An 18,402-nucleotide genomic window follows, 5' to 3' on the forward strand; every position below is an offset into this window, starting at 1 on the left:
TGTCCTGTTACTGTCTCCTTAATAATGGACTCTAACATTTTACCAACCACAGATGTTAGGCTAACAGGTCTATAGTTTCCAGCCTTCTGCCTACTACCCTTTTTAAATAAGGGTGTTACATTAGCAGTTTTCCAATCTGCCGGGACCTTTGCTGAGTCCAGTGAGTTTTGGAAAATTATTACCAATGCATCCACAATCCCTACCGCTACTTCCCTCAAGACCCTAGGATGCAAGCCATCAGGTCCAGGGGATTTATCCGCCTTGAGTCCCATTATTTTACCAAGTACCACTTCCTTAGTGATTTTAATTGTATTTAGTTCCTCCTCCCCTAGAGCCCCCTGTTTGTCCAGTGTTGGGATATTCTTAGTGTCCTCTACTGTAAAGACTGATACAAAATAATTGTTCAGTGTTTTTGCCATCTCCATGTTTCCCACCATTAATTTCCCGGTCTCACCCTCTAAGGGACCAACATTTACTTTAGCCACCCTTTTTCTTTTTATATAACTATAGAAACTTTTGCTGTCTGTTTTTATATTTGTTGCTAATTTACTTTCATAATCTATCTTCCCTTTCTTAATCAATCTTTTAGTTATTTTTTGCTGTCTTTTAAAGACTTCCCAATCTTCCATCCTCCCACTAGATTTGGCTACCTTATATGCCCTTGTTTTTAGTTGGATACTATCCTTAATTACTTTACTTAGCCATGGATGGCTATCTTTTCTTTTACACCCTTTTTTCCTCAGTGGAATATATATTTTTTGGAAGTTGTAAAATAACTCCTTAAATGTACACCACTGATCATGTACTGTCTTACCCTTTAATCTATTTTCCCAGTCCACTCTAATCAATTCCGCTCTCATACCTTCATAGTCTCCTTTATTCAAGCTCAGCACGCTTGTTTGAGATCCAACCTTCTCACCCTCTAATTGAATATGGAATTCAACCATGTTATGGTCACTCATTCCAAGGGGATCCTTTACTAGGACATTTTTAATTAAGCCTGTCTCATTACACAGGACCAAATCTAAGCCTATAGACTACACCCACTAGTGTTTTTTCCCCTTATTATTCCTTATCTCCACCCAAACTGTTTCACTATCCTGCTCCTTTGACCCAATATCATTTCTCTGTATTATAGTGATTCCTTCCTTTATTAACATAGCCACCCCACCTCCTCTCCCTTCCTGCCTGTCCTTCCTGATTGTTAAATAACCTGGTATGTTTAATGCCCAGTCATGGTCACCCTGCAGCCACGTTTCTGTAATGGCCACAAGATCATACCCATATGTCGTTATTTGTGCCGTTAACTCATTCATTTTGTTACGAATATAGAATGGAGCAGGTGATGTGTTACTGTTGCGAGATGTGGGAGCTGGTGGACCCCATTGAGGCTCATGGTGATTACATCTGCGACAAGTGTTTGCTGCTAGAGGAACTCAAGTTCCATGTTATGGAGCTTGAGACCGAGCTTCAGACACTGCGACACATCAGGGAGGGGGAGAAGTTCCTCGACTCTATGTTTCAGGAGATGGTCACACCTATGAAGTTAATTACTGCAGATGTAGTCCGTGGTCAGGGACAGGACGGTGTGACTACGAGTGAGGAAGGTACAGGGATCCAGGATGTAGTGTTGAAGGAGACACAGCCCTTGCTCTTGTCCAGCAGGATCGAGGTTCTTACTCCCTGTGAGGGCGGGAGCGGGGACTGCAGGGAGGATGAGCAACCTGGCCACAGCACCGTGGTACAGGGGGCCATTCAAGTGGAGGGAGTAAAAAGAAATGTTGTCGTGGTAGGGGATAGATAGGGGGATAGATAGAGTCCTCTGCAGTCAAGAGCGGGAGTCCCGAAGGCTGTGTTGCCTGCCCGGTGCCAGGGTTAAGGACATCTCTTCTGGGCTGGAAAGAAACTTGGAGTGGGAGGGGGAGGATCCAGTTGTCGTGGTCCATGTTGGTACAAATGATGTAGATAGGATAAGGAAGACGGTTCTGTTAAAGAAGTATGAGCAGATGGGGGTCAAATTAAAAAACAGAACCTCAAGGGTAATTATCTCTGGGTTATTACCTGAGCCACAAGCGAATTTGGCTAGGATGAATAAAATTAAAGAGTTAAATGCGAGGCTCAAAGACTGGTGTGGGACAAATGGGTTTTGCTTCTTGGGACACTGGCACCAGTACTGGGACAGGAGGGAGCTGTTCCATTGGGACGGACTCCACTTGGCCAGTGCTGGGACTAGAGTCCTGGTGAATCATATAACTAGGGCTGTAGAGAGGGCTTTAAACTATTTAGTGGGGGGGGGGGGGGAGTTTTCTAGAGAGCAAATAATAGAAATGACAACAGAGAAGGTCATAGACTTAGGTAGCAGTGGGGGAATTAAAAAACAGAACGTGTCAGGAAGGGACAGAAGGTATGGAGTAAAAAGTAAAGTACTAAAAAGGGAAAAAACAGGAACTAAGTGTTACAAAACATATTTGAAAGTTCTTTATCTGAATGCACGTAGCATTCGTAACAAAATGAATGAGTTAACAGCACAAATAACGACATATGGGTATGATCTTGTGGCCATTACAGAAACATGGCTGCAGGGTGACCATGACTGGGAATTAAACATACCAGGTTATTTAACAATCAGGAAGGACAGGCAGGAAGGGAGAGGAGGTGGGGTGGCTATGTTAATAAAGGAAGGAATCACTATAATACAGAGAAATGATATTGGGTCAAAGGAGCAGGATAGTGAAACAGTTTGGGTGGAGATAAGGAATAATAAGGGGAAAAAAACACTAGTGGGTGTAGTCTATAGGCCTCCGAACAGTTGCAACTCTGTTGGACGGAGTATTAATCAGGAAATAGTTGAGGCTTGTAATAAGGGAACAGCTATAATTATGGGGGATTTTAATTATCATATTAACTGGACAAATCAAATTGGGCAGAGCAGCCTTGAGGATGAGTTCATTGAGTGTATTAGGGATGGGTTTCTTGAGCAGTATGTAACTGAACCGACCAGGGGGCAAGCAACCTTAGATTTGGTCCTGTGTAATGAGACAGGATTAATTAAAAATGTCCCAGTAAAGGATCCCCTTGGAATGAGTGACCATAACATGGTTGAATTCCATATTCAATTAGAGGGTGAGAAGGTTGGATCTCAAACAAGTGTGCTGAGCTTGAATAAAGGAGACTATGAAGGTATGAGAGCGGAATTGATTAGAGTGGACTGGGAAAATAGATTAAAGGGTAAGACGGTGCATGATCAGTGGTGTACATTTAAGGAGTTATTTTACAACTTCCAAAAAATATATATTCCACTGAGGAAAAAAGGGTGTAAAAGAAAAGATAGCCATCCGTGGCTAAGTAAAGTAATTAAGGATAGTATCCGACTAAAAACAAGGGCATATAAGGTAGCCAAATCTAGTGGGAGGATGGAAGGTTGGGAAGTCTTTAAAAGACAGCAAAAAATAACTAAAAGATTGATTAAGAAAGGGAAGATAGATTATGAAAGTAAATTAGCAAAAAATATAAAACAGACAGCAAAAGTTTCTATAGTTATATAAAAAGAAAAAGGGTGGCTAAAGTAAATGTTGGTCCCTTAGAGGATGAGACCGGGAAATTAATGGTGGGAAACATGGAGATGGCAAAAACACTGAACAATTATTTTGTATCAGTCTTTACAGTAGAGGACACTAAGAATATCCCAACACTGGATAAACAGGGGGCTCTAGGGGGGGAGGAACTAAATACGATTAAAATCACTAAGGAAGTGGTACTTGGTAAAATAATGGGACTCAAGGCGGATAAATCCCCTGGACCTGATGGCTTGCATCCTAGGGTCTTGAGGGAAGTGGCGTTAGGGATTGTGGATGCATTGGTAATAATTTTCCAAAACTCACTGAACTCAGCAAAGGTCCCGGCAGATTGGAAAACTGCTAATGTAACACCCTTATTTAAAAAGGGTAGTAGGCAGAAGGCTGGAAACTATAGACCTGTTAGCCTAACATCTGTGGTTGGTAAAATGTTAGAGTCCATTATTAAGGAGACAGTAACGGGACATTTGGATAAACATAATTTAATAGGACAAACTCAGCATGGTTACATGAAGGGGAAGTCATGTTTGACAAATTTGCTTGAGTTTTTTGAGGATGTAACATACAGGGTGGATAAAGGGGAACCAGTGGACGTAGTGTATTTAGACTTCCAAAAGGCATTTGACAAGGTGCCACACAAAAGATTATTGCTCAAGATAAAAAATCACGGGATTGGGGTAATATTCTGGTGTGGGTGGAGGATTGGCTCTCTAACAGAAAGCAGAGAGTTGGGATAAATGGTTCATTCTCAGATTGGCAAGCAGTAACTAGTGGTGTTCCGCAGGGGTCAGTGCTGGGTCCCCAACTCTTTACAATCTATATTAACGATTTGGAGGAGGGGACCGAGTGTAACATATCAAAGTTTGCAGATGATACAAAGATGGGACGGAAAGTAATGAGTGAGGAGGACATAAAAAACCTGCAAAGGGACATAGGCAGGCTAAGTAAGTGGGCAGAGATTTGGCAGGTGGAATGCAATACTGGAAAGTGTGAGGTTATGCACTTTGGCAGGAAAAATCATAGAGCAAGTTATTATCTTAATGGCAAGAAACTGGAAAGTACTGAAGTACAAAGGGATCTGGGGGTCCTGGTGCACGAAACTCAAAAAGTTAGTATGCAGGTGCAGCAAGTGATCAAGAAGGACAATGGAATGTTGGCTTTTACTGGTAGTGGGATGGAGTATAAAAACAGGGAGGTATTGCTGCAGTTGTACAAGGTATTGGTGAGACCGCACCTGGAATACTGCATACAGTTTTGGTGTCCATACTTAAGAAAAGACATACTTGCTCTCGAGTCAGTACAAAGAAGGTTCACTCGGTTAATCCCGGGGATGAGGGGGTGGTCATATGAGGAGAGGTTGAGTAGATTGGGACTCTACTCATTGGAGTTCAGAAGAATGAGAGGCGATCTTATTGAAACATATAAGATTGTGAAGGGGCTTGATCGGGTGGATGCGGTGAGGATGTTCCCAATGAAAGTTGAAACTAGAACTGGGGGGCATAATCTTAGAATAAGGGGCTGCTCTTTCAAAACTGAGATGAGGAGAAACTTCTTCACTCAGAGGGTAGTAGGTTTGTGGAATTTGCTGCCCCAGAAAGCTGTGGAAGCTACATCATTAAATAAATTTAAAACAGAAATAGATAGTTTCCTAGAAGTAAAGGGAATTAAGGGTTACGGGGAGCGGGCAGGAAATTGGACATGAGTCTAGGTTCGGAATGGTCATGGCCCTGTGGGTAGTGGAGTGGGCCCAGGGGCCGTGTAGCCTGGTTCTGCTCCTACTGTGTTCTAATTCTGTGTTAGATTTCAGGAGATGGTTTTATTCCTGTCCCTGGCTGGGGTGGAGATCGCCTTTACAGAAGGTAAGTACTGTAGAAAATATAGGGACAGAGTGATCTCCTGGAAGAATTTCGATCGCCTAGATGGGTCGGAGAGGAATTTCCCAGATTTTTTTCTCCCAAATTGGCCATTGGGTCTTTATCTGGTTTTTCGCCCCTCCCGGGAGATCACATGGGTTCGGGTGGATGCAGAGTGATAGAAGATTTGAGGTTAGGATCAGATCAGCCATGATCTTATTGAATGGTGGAGCAGGCTCGAGGGGCCGATTGGCCTACTCCTGCTCCTATTTCTTATGTTCTTATGTTCTTATGTACTCCGTCCCAATCCCACTCTAACCTTTCGATTCTCGGTATCCTACACTGTTCCAATGAATCTCAACGGAAGCTCAAGGAACAGCACCTCATCTTTCTATTAGGCACTTTACAGCCTTCTGGAGTCAACATTGAGTTTAAACATTTCAGATCATAACTAATGTTCCCATTTTTTCAAACAGTCGGTTCTGGTAATGGTTCTGCTATTGCCATTTACAGCTCCTCTAGCCTCTAACCCCATCTTTTGTTTCTTTACTTGTCCCATTAACACCCTCTTTTGCCTTATTTTTGGCATTTAATCTCTCCTGCCTTCCATCCTATCACAGACCTTCCCTTTTGTTCTTTCCTCCCCTCTGTTTTTATTTCAGATTTCCAGCATCTGCAATATTTTGCTTTTATTGTAGAAAGCAGAAAATTGAAGTGACATTTTCGTTGTGAATATACTAAATCGTTGAGTATATTCAAGACAGAGGTCGATACATTTTTGGGAACAAAGGGAATTAAGGGAGATGGGGATAGTGCAGGAAGGTGGAGTTGAGGTAGATCAGCCATGATCTTGTTGAATGGTGGAGCAGGCTCAAGGGGCCATATGGCCTATTCCTGCTCCTATTTCTTATGTTCTTATGACATAGAGAAGTGTTAACAAGTGTAGCACATAAGGTATAAGAAGTGAAGATAGCAGTGTTATATTAATTACATTAAACACACCACAATAGGACAGTGAATTTATTGCATAAAACAATTTCCAATAGTCCAGATCATCATGTTTGAAGCCAATCGTTCTTAGGAAAACTGGGATATAGTTGAAGGATGCAACACGGAACAAATGGTGGACCAACAGACCAAAACCGCCAGCCCCATTTGAGCAAACTATTATTGAGCTAATTGGCATTGAGAGCTGGGGAAGTGTGGGGCCTGTACAGCTTAGAAAATAGCGCATCTTTCATGGTTATGTACCATATTATTCATTTATTCTATAATCTACACAATTTATTATGAATATGTTCACTCACACTGATTGTGCCGAAGTGGATAAATGATCATATATGCAGAACCCATATGGATATGTCCAAAGAGAAAGGGGAATACAGTCAGCCTCCAGCCAAAACATAAGAACACCAGTCACCTGAGCACCAATCATCGTCACCCCGCAGCCCCCGCCCCCGCCACTTGAAAAAGTCACCAGCACAGATACATACACTTCAGCAGAAGTAGGTAGTGATATTCAGGAGAATCACATAGATACCAAGCACTGGTGATGATGGTGGATGGAGGTCCAGCATGGCAAGTCCCTTAAAGATCCTAGTGAGACTGCTTTGAAACAGAGGTTGGTACAGCAGCACCACCATATTGAATAGTTATTTGCCTTCTCGCATATGATGGTGGAAAGTGTTTCGGTATTGTGAGGTGATCAGCAGCTTGATGTGTGCTGCCATCACCTGTACGGCATCCAAGTGCACCTGCTGATCAAAGGTATAATTGAGGACGTCACTGCTGATCTTTAGTTGCCTATTGCCAAAGCAATTCATCATAAACTGATTCAGGATATTTACACCTTTGCCCCCTGGGATAAACAGTCCTCCTTATATCTTCACCATTCCCTCAACAAAAGTACCTACATCTACAGATTTGAAAACTACTCCTAATTGCCAAGCATTTCTTTCGGTTGTTGCTGAAATACACAGTACCATTACAGGAACATAGTGCAGATGAAATGCCACTAAGTTTAATTTCCCTACATGCCATCTATGTGTCTTACTGCTGTTTGCTACCCTTTTTCCCCTTGGTAGCTGACTGGTATGATCTACTAATCTGATGCTCATTCTACATATTCCCAGTGGTTAGTATCATGCCAGCAATGCATAGTTGGACAAGGCTTCCTGCTTTCCCATTCTCTGCTTCCTCCATATACTCTCTATCCCAGATGTCTTCAGCTGCTTCCTCAAACGTGGCAGAAAACCTTTATAAATCACTGGTTGGGCACCAGCTGGAGTATTGTTTTCAATTCTGGGCACCACACATTAGGAAGGATGTCAAAGCCTTAAAGAGGTTGCAGAGAAGATATACTAGAATGGTACTAGTGAGGAAAGACTTCAGTTATGTGGAGAGACTAGAGAAGCTGGGGTTGTTCTCCTTAGAGCAGGGAGATTTGATCAAGATATTTTGAAGGGTTTTGATAGAGTAAATAAGGAGAAACTGTTTCCAGTGGCAGAAGGGTCAATAAACAGAGGAGACAAATTTAAGGTAATTGACAACCATAGGCGACATGAGGAAACACAATTTGACACAGCGAGATGTTAGCACAGATTTTGTAGTCAGTGGCGAGCTATTCATTGCACTTACACTTGCCCACAGACGTTCTCTGGGCTTTTGCACTGGAACTTGCAGTAATTAGAAATCCAAAACAGCACTGCACCCTCTACAGGGGATCTGGGGCCTGTGTGAACAGGGCAAGCAACAGCGTGTATCTCCTCAACCAATTATATTGAAGAATCCTCACTGAGGCACACAGAGTCTAAACCTGGAAGTTAGACTATTTAATTCAATGCTAAATCATGCACAGAAAGTAAAATAAAGAGAAGGAAATAAAGATGGGATTAAGAGAGAGAAAGAGATAAAAGAGACAGAAGAAAAAGTTTTAAAAAATTACATTTTTTTATTTTTTTAAATCTCCAACAATAATTAAAACCTGAAGGAATGAGACTCCATACTTGTAAAAGTAAATTTTCAGTGCCAGACAGGTTGCTTGTCAGTAATTAAGACTTAACATGCCATCTACTGGAATTTTTTGAGGATGTAACTGACAGAATAGATAAGGGAGAACCAGTGGATGTGGTGTATTTGGACTTTCAGAAGGCTTTCGATAAGGTCCTGCATAAGAGATTAGCGTGTAAAGTTAAGGCACATGGGATTGGGGGCAAGGTACTGACTTGGATAGAGAACTGGTTGGCAGACAGGAAGCAAAGAGTTGGAATAAACGAGTCTTTTTCCGAGTGGCAGGCAGTGACTAGTGGGGTACCGCAGGGATCGGTCCTAGGACCCCAGCTATTCACAATATATATTAATGATCTAGACGAGGGAACTAGATGTAATATCTCCAAGTTTGCAGATGACACAAAGCTGGGTGGGCGTGTGTGCTGTGAGGAGGATGCCGAGAAACTCCAGTATGATTTGGACAGGTTGGGTGATTGGGCAGGTGCATGGCAGATGCAGTATAATGTGGATAAATGTGAGGTTATCCACTTTGGTGTCAAAAACAGGAAGGCAGATTATTATCTGAACGACAATAGATTGGGAGAAGGGGAAGTGCAACGAGACCTGAATGTCCTTGTGCACCAGTCGCTGAAGGTAAGCATGCAGGTGCAGCAGGTGGTTAAGAAGGCAAATGGTATGTTGGCCTTCATAGCAAGAGGGTTCGAGTACAGGAACAAGGATGTCTTGCTGCAGTTGTACAGGGCCTTGGTGAGACCACATCTCGAGTATTGTGTGCAGTTTTGGTTGCCTTATCTGAGGAAGGATGTTCTTGCCATGGAGGGAGTGCAGCGAAGATTCACCAGACTGATACCTGGGAGGGCAGGAATGACGTATGAGGAGAGATTGGGTTGATTGGGCTTATACTTGCAGGAGTTTAGAAGAATGAGAGGGGATCTCATTGAAACTTATAAAATTCTAACAGGACTAGACAGACTAGATGCAGGAAGGATGTTCCCAATGGCGGGGGAGTCCAGAACCAGGGGTCACAGTCTAAGGATAAGGGGTAAGCCACTTCGGACAGAAATGAGGAGGAATTTCTTCACCCAGAGAGTGGTGAACCTGTGGAATTCTCTACCACAGAAGGCAGTTGAGGCCAATTCATTAAATATATTCAAGAAGGAGTTAGATATATTTCTTAAGGCTAAAGGGATCAAGGGATATGGGGAGAAGGCAGGGACAGGATACTGAATTTGGATGATCAGCCATGATCTCATTGAATGGCGGAGTAGGCTCCTATCTGCTATGTTTCTATGTTTCTATTAAAAATCAACTTACACGAGAATGGACAAACACTTTTTCTGCTGTGTTTAGTTGGTATCTAATGGGTAAGTACAGAAATTTCACATGTTCGATGTGTTTCAATGCTGAGTCTCTGGGTGGGATACTGATCTAGCGAAGCTGCTGGAGGTGCAGGGCAACTCAGATAGGAACTTCCTGATTTCCATGTTTAACTGCACATGTGTGGTTGTCGGAAGTTGCTGTCGGATTTACTCTTTAATAAAGTGAGTGCTGATAGCCCGATTATGTTTACCACAAAATCCGAGCCATTATGATCTGGAATGCACTGCCTAAAAGGATAGTGGAAGCAGATTCAATAATAACTTTCAAAAGGAAATTGGATAAATACTTCAAAAGGAAAAAATTGCTGGCTATGGGGAAAGAGCAGGGGAGTGGGACTAATTGGACAGCTCTTTCAAAGAGCTGGCACAGGCACAATGGGCTGAATGGCCTCCTTCTGTGCTGTATCATTCTATGATTTCATGAAAATGGTGTTTGGGTTATCCTCCTCCTCCGTGGTTTCCTTTCCCTTGTAATAAATAGCCTTTCCTGCAAGAATAGTAGAAGGGGTTGAATTATTGACATCTACATGAAGGTATTTAGATAGACCTAAATTCCCAAGAATACTGAACAACTAGCAGGTCATCATGAAACACCTATAATAATGATCCTTTACAACTTCTCCAGTCGTTAAGGAGCCACTTAGCTGGTATAATTGATGAAAAGTTTGCTAATTTGGTCCTGTAGTACACAACATTTGTGGAAAATTACACAATTACATTTTCAGACACAGTAATGTTTGGTTAGGGAAGACAGCTCCCAAAATTTCATAACCCTGCTATTTTCTTCCTATTTCCTTGCTAACATTTATCTGTATTGCTATAGCAAAGAAAGCAACTGACATAGCAAATTTTTACAGATAAAAAGAACTTCAAGTCAACAACTTGGAGGACTTGGCAGGAAGTTCAGAAGAAATTGGATGACTTAAAGAACACTAAGGTAAAGCATGAAAGAATATGCAACGGAAATCAAACATTTCCTGTAATACTATTTCATAGCATAAATCACACCAGCATTTGATGATAAAAGTTTTAGCTCTGTTGTATTTAGAGGCAGGCACTTTGTGCAAGCCTCACAGTTGTCACTATTGAAGTGAATTTTTGGCCTTGCGATGCCAGACTTTGGTCAAAGTGATGAAATGACTCCTCAACAAGAGCACCAGTCACTGATGCCTTTTTATTGTTTCTGTAGGTTACTAGCAGAGTGCCAACATGAAAATATTAGAGGATTTTGGAATTCCCAATTATAGAATGATACAGCACAGAAGGAGGCCATTTGACCCATCGTGCCTGTGCCGACTCTTTGAAAGAGCTATCCAATTAGTTCCACTCCCCTGCTCTTTCCCCATGGCCCGGAAAAATGTTCTACTTAAAATATTTATCCAATTCCCTTTTGAAAGTTATTAATGAATCCACTTCCACCTCCTTTTCAGGCAATGCATTCCAGACTGTGGGGGAGGGTTTAAACTAATTTGGCAGGGGTTGGGCACCAGGATGAAACTTTAGAGAGGAGAAAAAAGGTGCACAGAGGACTAGAAGAGGCAAATTGCACTAGAGTAAAAAATATTTCAGAAATAGGAGGGATCAGAACTGGGGCAAATGGGTTTGGAGTGCATGTATGTAAATGTACGTAGCATGGTAAAGAAGGCTGGTGAGCTGCAGCCACAAGTCACCACATGGGACTATAATGTAGTGGCAATAACTCAAAGAAGGGGAGGATTGGGAATTTAATTTTCCTGGCTACAAGGTATTCAAAAAAGATAGAGAAGGAAACAAAGGATTTGAAGGCAGAGGTGGCAGTATTGATCAAAGAAACTAGCATAGCACCAGAGAGGGATGATGTAGTCGAGGGGTCAAAGACATTTGGTTAGAATTAAAGAAGGATGGAGGAGCTATTACGCTACTGGGTGCATCCTATAGGCCACCAAATAGTGGGAAGGAGATAGAAGAGCAAATTTACAGGCTGATTACAGAAAGATGCAAGAACTACGGAGAAGTGATAATGGGGGACTTCAATTATCCTAATATAGACTGGGATAGTAATAGTGTAAAGGACAAAGAGGGAGAGGAAATCCTGAAATGTGTACAAGAAAACTTTCTTGATCAGTGTTTTCAGTCCAACGAGGAAGGAGCAGTGCTGGATCTAGTTCTGGGGAATGAATTGGGCAAGTGGAGCATGCTTCAGTAGGACAGTATTTGGGGAACCGTGATCACAATATCATCAAGTTTAGAATAGTTATAGAAATGGACAAGGTACAATCAAGCATAAAAATACTGAACTGGGGGAGGGCTAACTTCAGTGAGTTGAAAAGGGATCTGGCCCAGGTGGATTGGAATCAAAGATTGGTAGGCAAAATAGTAATTGAACAATGGGAGGCCTTCAAAGAGAAGATGGCTTGGGTACAAAGTAGACACATTCCTATGAGGGAAAAGGAAGGACATCCAGAGCTAGAGCTCTCTGGATGACTAAAAATATAGAGGTTAAAAAGAAACAGAAAAAGGAGGCTTATGACAATTGTAAGGTTCATAATACAGTAGAGAACCAAGCTGAGTATAAAAAGTGAAGAGGGGACCTAAAAAAGGAAATAAGAGGGGCAAAGGGAGAATATGAGAATAGATTAGCAGCTAACATAAAGGGAACCCAATGCAACAGTAAAGGAGGAGATAGTAGTGATATTAGAAGGAATGAAAATAGATAAAGAGGAAATACTTAAAAGGTTGGCAGTCCTCAATGTAGAAAAGTCACCCGGTCCAGATGGGCTGCTTCCTAGGTAACTGAGGGAAGTAACAGTCAAAATTGTGGAGGCTCTGGCCACAGTTTTTCAACCCACCTTGGATATGGGGGTGGTGCCAGAGGACTGGAGGAGTGAAAAGGTTACACCCTTGTTTAGGAAAGGGGAGAGGGATAAATCTGGCAACTGCAGGCCACTCAGTCTCATGTTGGTGGAGGGGAAACTTTTAGAGACAATAAATTGGGACAAAATTAGTTGCCATTTGGAAATGTATGGGCTAATACATGCAAGTCAGCACAGATTTGTTAAAGGCAAATTGTGTTTGACTAACTTAATTGAGATCTTTGATGAAGTAATGGAGAGGGTTGATGAGGGTAGTGTGGTTGATGTGTATATGGATATTGTGTTCAATTCTGGACACCACACTTTAGGAAGGTTGTCAAGGCCTTAGAGGGGGTGCAGAGGACATTTACTAGAATGGTTCCAGAGATGAGTGACTTCAGTTATGTGGAGAGACTGGAGAAGCTGGAGTTGTTCTCTTTAGAGCACAGAAGATTAAGAGGAGATTTCATAGAGGTGCTCAAAATCATGAATGGTTTTGATAGAGTAAATAAGGAGAAACTGTTTCCAGTGGCAGAAGGGTCAGTAACTGGAGGACACAGATTTGTGATTAACAAATGAACCAGAGGCGACATGAGGAAACATATTTTTTACACAGCGAGTTGTTGTGATCTGGAATGCACTGCCTGAAAGGGTGGCGGAAGCAGATTCAATAGTAACATTCAAAAGAGAATTGGATAAATACTTGAAATTAAAAAATTTACAGGACTATGGGGAAAGAGAAGGGAATTGGGTTAATTGGATATCTCTCCCAAAGAGGCAGCACAGGCATGATGGGCCGAATGGCTTCCTTCTGTGCTGTATGATTCTATGACATCCTCCCTATGTGTGCTTCCCAGAACTGGCCACAATATTCCAGCTGGGGCTAATCAGTGTTTTTTAAAGGTTTAGCATAACTTCCTTGCTTTTGTACTCTATGGGGATAATTTTAACCCCCAAAAACAGGTGGGTTTGGGTGGGGTGTGAAGTTGAAAGGTTAAAGCATTTAAATACTGACCCAAATCCTCTTTGAACCCCCCACTTCAGATTTTAACGGAGGCAGGACAGGGGTATGGGCGACCAATCTGTTCTCAGCAAGCGGGTCGGTTGTTGAAACCTTTCAGGAAGCTTTGTGCCTCCATTTTATAAGATTTCTATTTTTTAAAAAGGAGGCAAGAAGGACTGGATCCTCAAGGTATGTACCTTTATAGCACTGTTTGTGGGCCAGGAGGAGCAGGGGTGTACAACCCTATACAAACCCTCCATCCCCAGCAATCTGTCCGATCCCTAGCTCCACGATCTCCCCTGAGCCACCCGCAACCACTGGCCACCCCATCTCTCCCTCCACGACCTTCCCATCTTCCATGACCCCCCTGTGATCACCGGCCCCCCCACCATGTTCTACCCACCTGCCCTCTCCCCACAGTGATCTCTCCCCCGCACCACCATTAAACCTACCTGCTCTTGCAGCCTTCCCCAGCCGACAGATAGCTAAGCCTGTCAATCAGGCTGGCTATTGGGTTGGGAACCTGGAAAAAAAATTTAAACACGTCCTGAAGTTAAAACGCCACGGAGTTTGGGGAAACCCGTACTTCAGGGCTACCCGGTAAATATCGGGGCTTATGCCCCTATTAATAAAGCCAAGGATCCTCTATGCCTTTTTAACAGCCTTTTCAACTTGTCCTGCCACGTTCAAAGATTTGTGTACATACATCCCCAGGTTGCTCTGTTCCTGTACTCCCTTTAAAATTGTACCATTTAGTTTATATTGCCCCTCCTCACTCTTCCTACCAAAGTGTATCACTTCACACTTCTGCCCGTTAAATTTCATCTGCCATGTGTCTGCCCATTTTACCCATCTGTCTATGTCCTTCTAAAGTCTGTTACTATCTTTCTCATTGTTTACTACATTTCCGAGTTTCATGTCATCTGCAAACTTTGAAATTATGCCCTGTATACCCAAGTCCAGGTCATTAATATATAGCAAAAAGTGCAGTGTGTTGTGTATGTACCTTTAAGAGAAGAACTGATTCTATACTGCAGTACCGGCAGTGACCACCCCTGTCTATAAAGCCATAGCAGGCTTCTGTACGTCAGTCTTGAGTTCCCCTCTGTTCAGTAAATACCTGTTTTATTGTTCTCCTGCAGTCCGAGTATTATTGATACCCGGACACTACACTGGCGACGGGCAGGTTCGAACTCACCTGCTGCACTGCATCACCTCACGGGGATCTTTTCCCTGAAGAGAAGCTTCTTGGAGGTCGAAGTCAGAACAGCGGGCATCGACCGCGGGCAACCGCCCAGGGATCCATCGGAGAGTTGCAGGGGAGGCTGTGGAGAGCTGGGCCTGGCTTCCCAGTCGAGGTGTTCCAGCAAGTCGTGCTGGTAGCAGGTAGTGCGCTGACCCTTCCGGACTGCGGCGGGCTCGGGCTCGATCGAGCGGCTCTGCAAAGGGACCGTGCAGCGTCGTCGGGAGGAAGAGAGAGAGAGAGGGTGGAGCGCACAGGGCGTGGTCAGTGCTCAAGAACCGGGCAGCATGGAGCGGATAGAATGAGGGGAAGGAAAAGTGATACGCGCCGAAGCCGCGGGTCACCGCCATTACCCTGTAGAACGCTAGGAGCAGCGTGGCAGCAAGGGGAAGAAGGAAAAGCGCGGGAGGCGCCATTTTATTCCATTGGGGAAGAAGGAAAAGCGCAGGAGGCGCCATTTTATTCCATTGGGGAAGAAGAAAAAGCGCGGGAGGCGCCATTTAAAATCACTCAAGATGCCGAAGAGTGGCAGTATCACTGCTTTCGACAACGAGGTAGAAGATTGGACCACGTATGTAGAAAGAATTGAAGTGTACTGCGAGGCAAATGAGGTGGCCGATGGAAAGAAGGCATCGGTATTATTAAATTTGATGGGCGCGAGAACGTATGGCCTATTGCGGAATTTAATTACCCCAGCTAAACCAATGGAGAAAAGTTTTGAAGAGATTGTTAATACCTTACAGGAACAGCTAAACCCTACACCACTGCTGATAGCAGAAAGATTCAAGTTCCATAAAAGAAACCAACACAAAGATGAGAGCAATGCTGACTATCTTACGGAACGACACAAATTATCGAAGCATTGCCAGTTCGGAGCAGGACTGGCAGACACCTTACGGGATAAGTTTGTCTGCGGGCTCCAAAGTGAAGGAACCCAGAAACGACTACTTTCGGAAAAGGACCTGACGCTAGAACAGGCTTTCAGAGTGGCAGTATCCTACGAAGCAGCAGCACGGGGAGCTGCGGAAATACAACAGAAACCACAAGAATACAGCACTAACGAAATGGCGTATGGAGCAGAAAAGTGCTATCGCTGCGGCAGAACAACCCATGATCAGAAGGACTGCTGGTTTAAGGACAAAGTATGCAGGCAATGTGGGAAAATGGGACACATAGCAAGAGTCTGCAGGTTGGGAAAGAAAACCAACACTACAAGAACTACTAAGGAAAAGTACAAGAAAGTAAAGAAATTGACAGACAGTAGCTCGGAAGATCAGGAGAGTGATAAGGACTCCGGGAGCAGGACACTAAGTTGTCTAAAGTTACACAACGTGATCGCAAAGGAGGATCACTGAAACATTTGGGTCACCCTCATGATAACAGGGTCCCCAGTAAAGATGGAATTGGACACAGGATCAGCCCTAACTGTCATGAATCGACGAGACTATGAGCGGCTATTCCCACACATACCCTTGAAGGACACATCCATTGTATTGAAGACATACACGGGGCAAAAAGTCTACCCCAGAGGAAAAATAGAGGTGCCAGTTGAATACAACGGCAAGGAAACACAGAAACTGTATCTATATATAATACCAGATGGAGGACCACCATTATTGGGACGTGAATGGATCCGAAAAATACAATTGGATTGGCATTCCATTCAGGCGCTAACTGTGACTGATAAAAAGGATGATGACGTCACACCTGGACGACTGTCAAAGATTCTAACTGACGCGAAAGAGGTGTTCCAACAAGGACTTGGGACTCTAAAAGGAGTAACGGCAACGATAAAAATCGAAGATAACGCAAACCCAAAATTTTTTAAGGCCAGACCGGTACCTTACGCGATCCACCCAGCCATTGAAGCAGAGCTGGAGAGTCTGGAGCGTTCGGGTGTGCTGTCCAAGGTGGACTGGAGCGAGTGGGCCACACCCATCATTCCTGTAATGAAGAAATCATTGAGCAGCACGCCTGGGGAACCGAAGAAGGTTCGCATCTGTGGGGACTTCAAGGTAACTGTGAACCCAGTCCTGCACACAGTACAATATCCACTTCCACGGATAGAAGATATTTTTGCCTCACTATCTGGAGGGAAACGCTTTACAAAGATTGATCTGGCCCAAACGTATCTACAAATGGAGGTGGAAGAAGCATCTAGGAAATACCTCACGATAAACACTCACAAAGGCCTTTACCAGTACAATCGACTGGTATTCGGGGTAGCATCAGCCCCGTCTATTTGGCAGAGGACGATGGAACAAGTCCTGCAAGGGATCCCGGGGACCCAGTGTTATTTGGACGACATCCTGGTTACGGGCGAAAATGACAGTGAACACCTTGCCAACCTGGAGCAGGTGCTCACGAGATTACAGGAATATGGGCTATGAGCCAACCGCCCCAAATGCGAGTTCTTCAGGAGACAAGTCTCGTATTGTGGCCACATGATTGATGAGGAAGGGTTGCATAAGTTGCCGGACAAGATTGAGGCTGTAGTCAAGGCTCCAGCACCGGAAAATGTGTCGTAACTGAGGTCGTTCCTCGAGTTGGTGAACTACTACCATAAGTTCTTGCCGAATTTATCTACAATTCTGCACCCACTGAATGCCCTGCTGCAAACTGGAGTAACATGGAAATGGTGTGATGAGTGTAAGCGTGCCTTTCAGAAATGTAAATGCCTACTCACTTCAAAAGAAGTATTGGCCCACTACAATCCAACACTACCGATTCGGTTAGCATATGATGCATCTCCCTATGGCATCGGAGCGGTGCTGTCACACAAATTCCTTGACGGTTCAGAGAGGTCAATAGCCTTTGCATTGCACTCGTTAACCTCAGCCGAGTGTAACTACGCCCAGATTGACAGGGAGGCCCTCAGCCTGGTGTGGGGGGTGAAGAAGTTCAATCACTATCTGCACGGGCAGAAATTCACCCTACTGACTGATCATCAGCCCCTGGTCTCCATTTTTAACCCAAAGAAGGGCATTCCGGTGATGACGGCACAACGGCTGCAAAGATGGTCACTTTTTCTAGGGGCACATCAGTACGACATAGAGTACAAGGGTACGAAACAGCATGGAAACGCTGATGGGCTGTCGCGCCTACCATTGCCTATGGTAGAGGAAGCACCTGCAGTGGACCCTGTTGAGATATTCCATGCGACCATAGTCGAATGTCTACCTGTTACAAACTCAAGTATAGAGAAGGAAACCCGAAATGACCCGACACTCTCTCGGGTCTATGATTTGACGGTGAAGGGATGGCCAGCACATGGCGACTCACTGTTGCCAGCATTTTCGCCAAGGAGAGAACAGCTGTCAGTGTGCCGGGGGACCTTGATGTGTGGATCCCGAGTGGTAATTCCACCCAAGTTGAGAGATAGAGTGCTCAATGAGCTTCATGAGGGTCATCTGGGAGGGCTAATAATGAAGAGCCTAGCCAGGGCGTTGGTGTGGTGGCCGGGAATCGATAAAGAAATCAAGGATATGACCAAGAGATGCACAGGATGC

This window comes from Somniosus microcephalus, chromosome 5, assembly GCF_052327205.1.
Source record: "Somniosus microcephalus isolate GS21.2 chromosome 5, FLI_Smic_1.0, whole genome shotgun sequence".
NCBI lineage: Eukaryota > Metazoa > Chordata > Chondrichthyes > Squaliformes > Somniosidae > Somniosus > Somniosus microcephalus.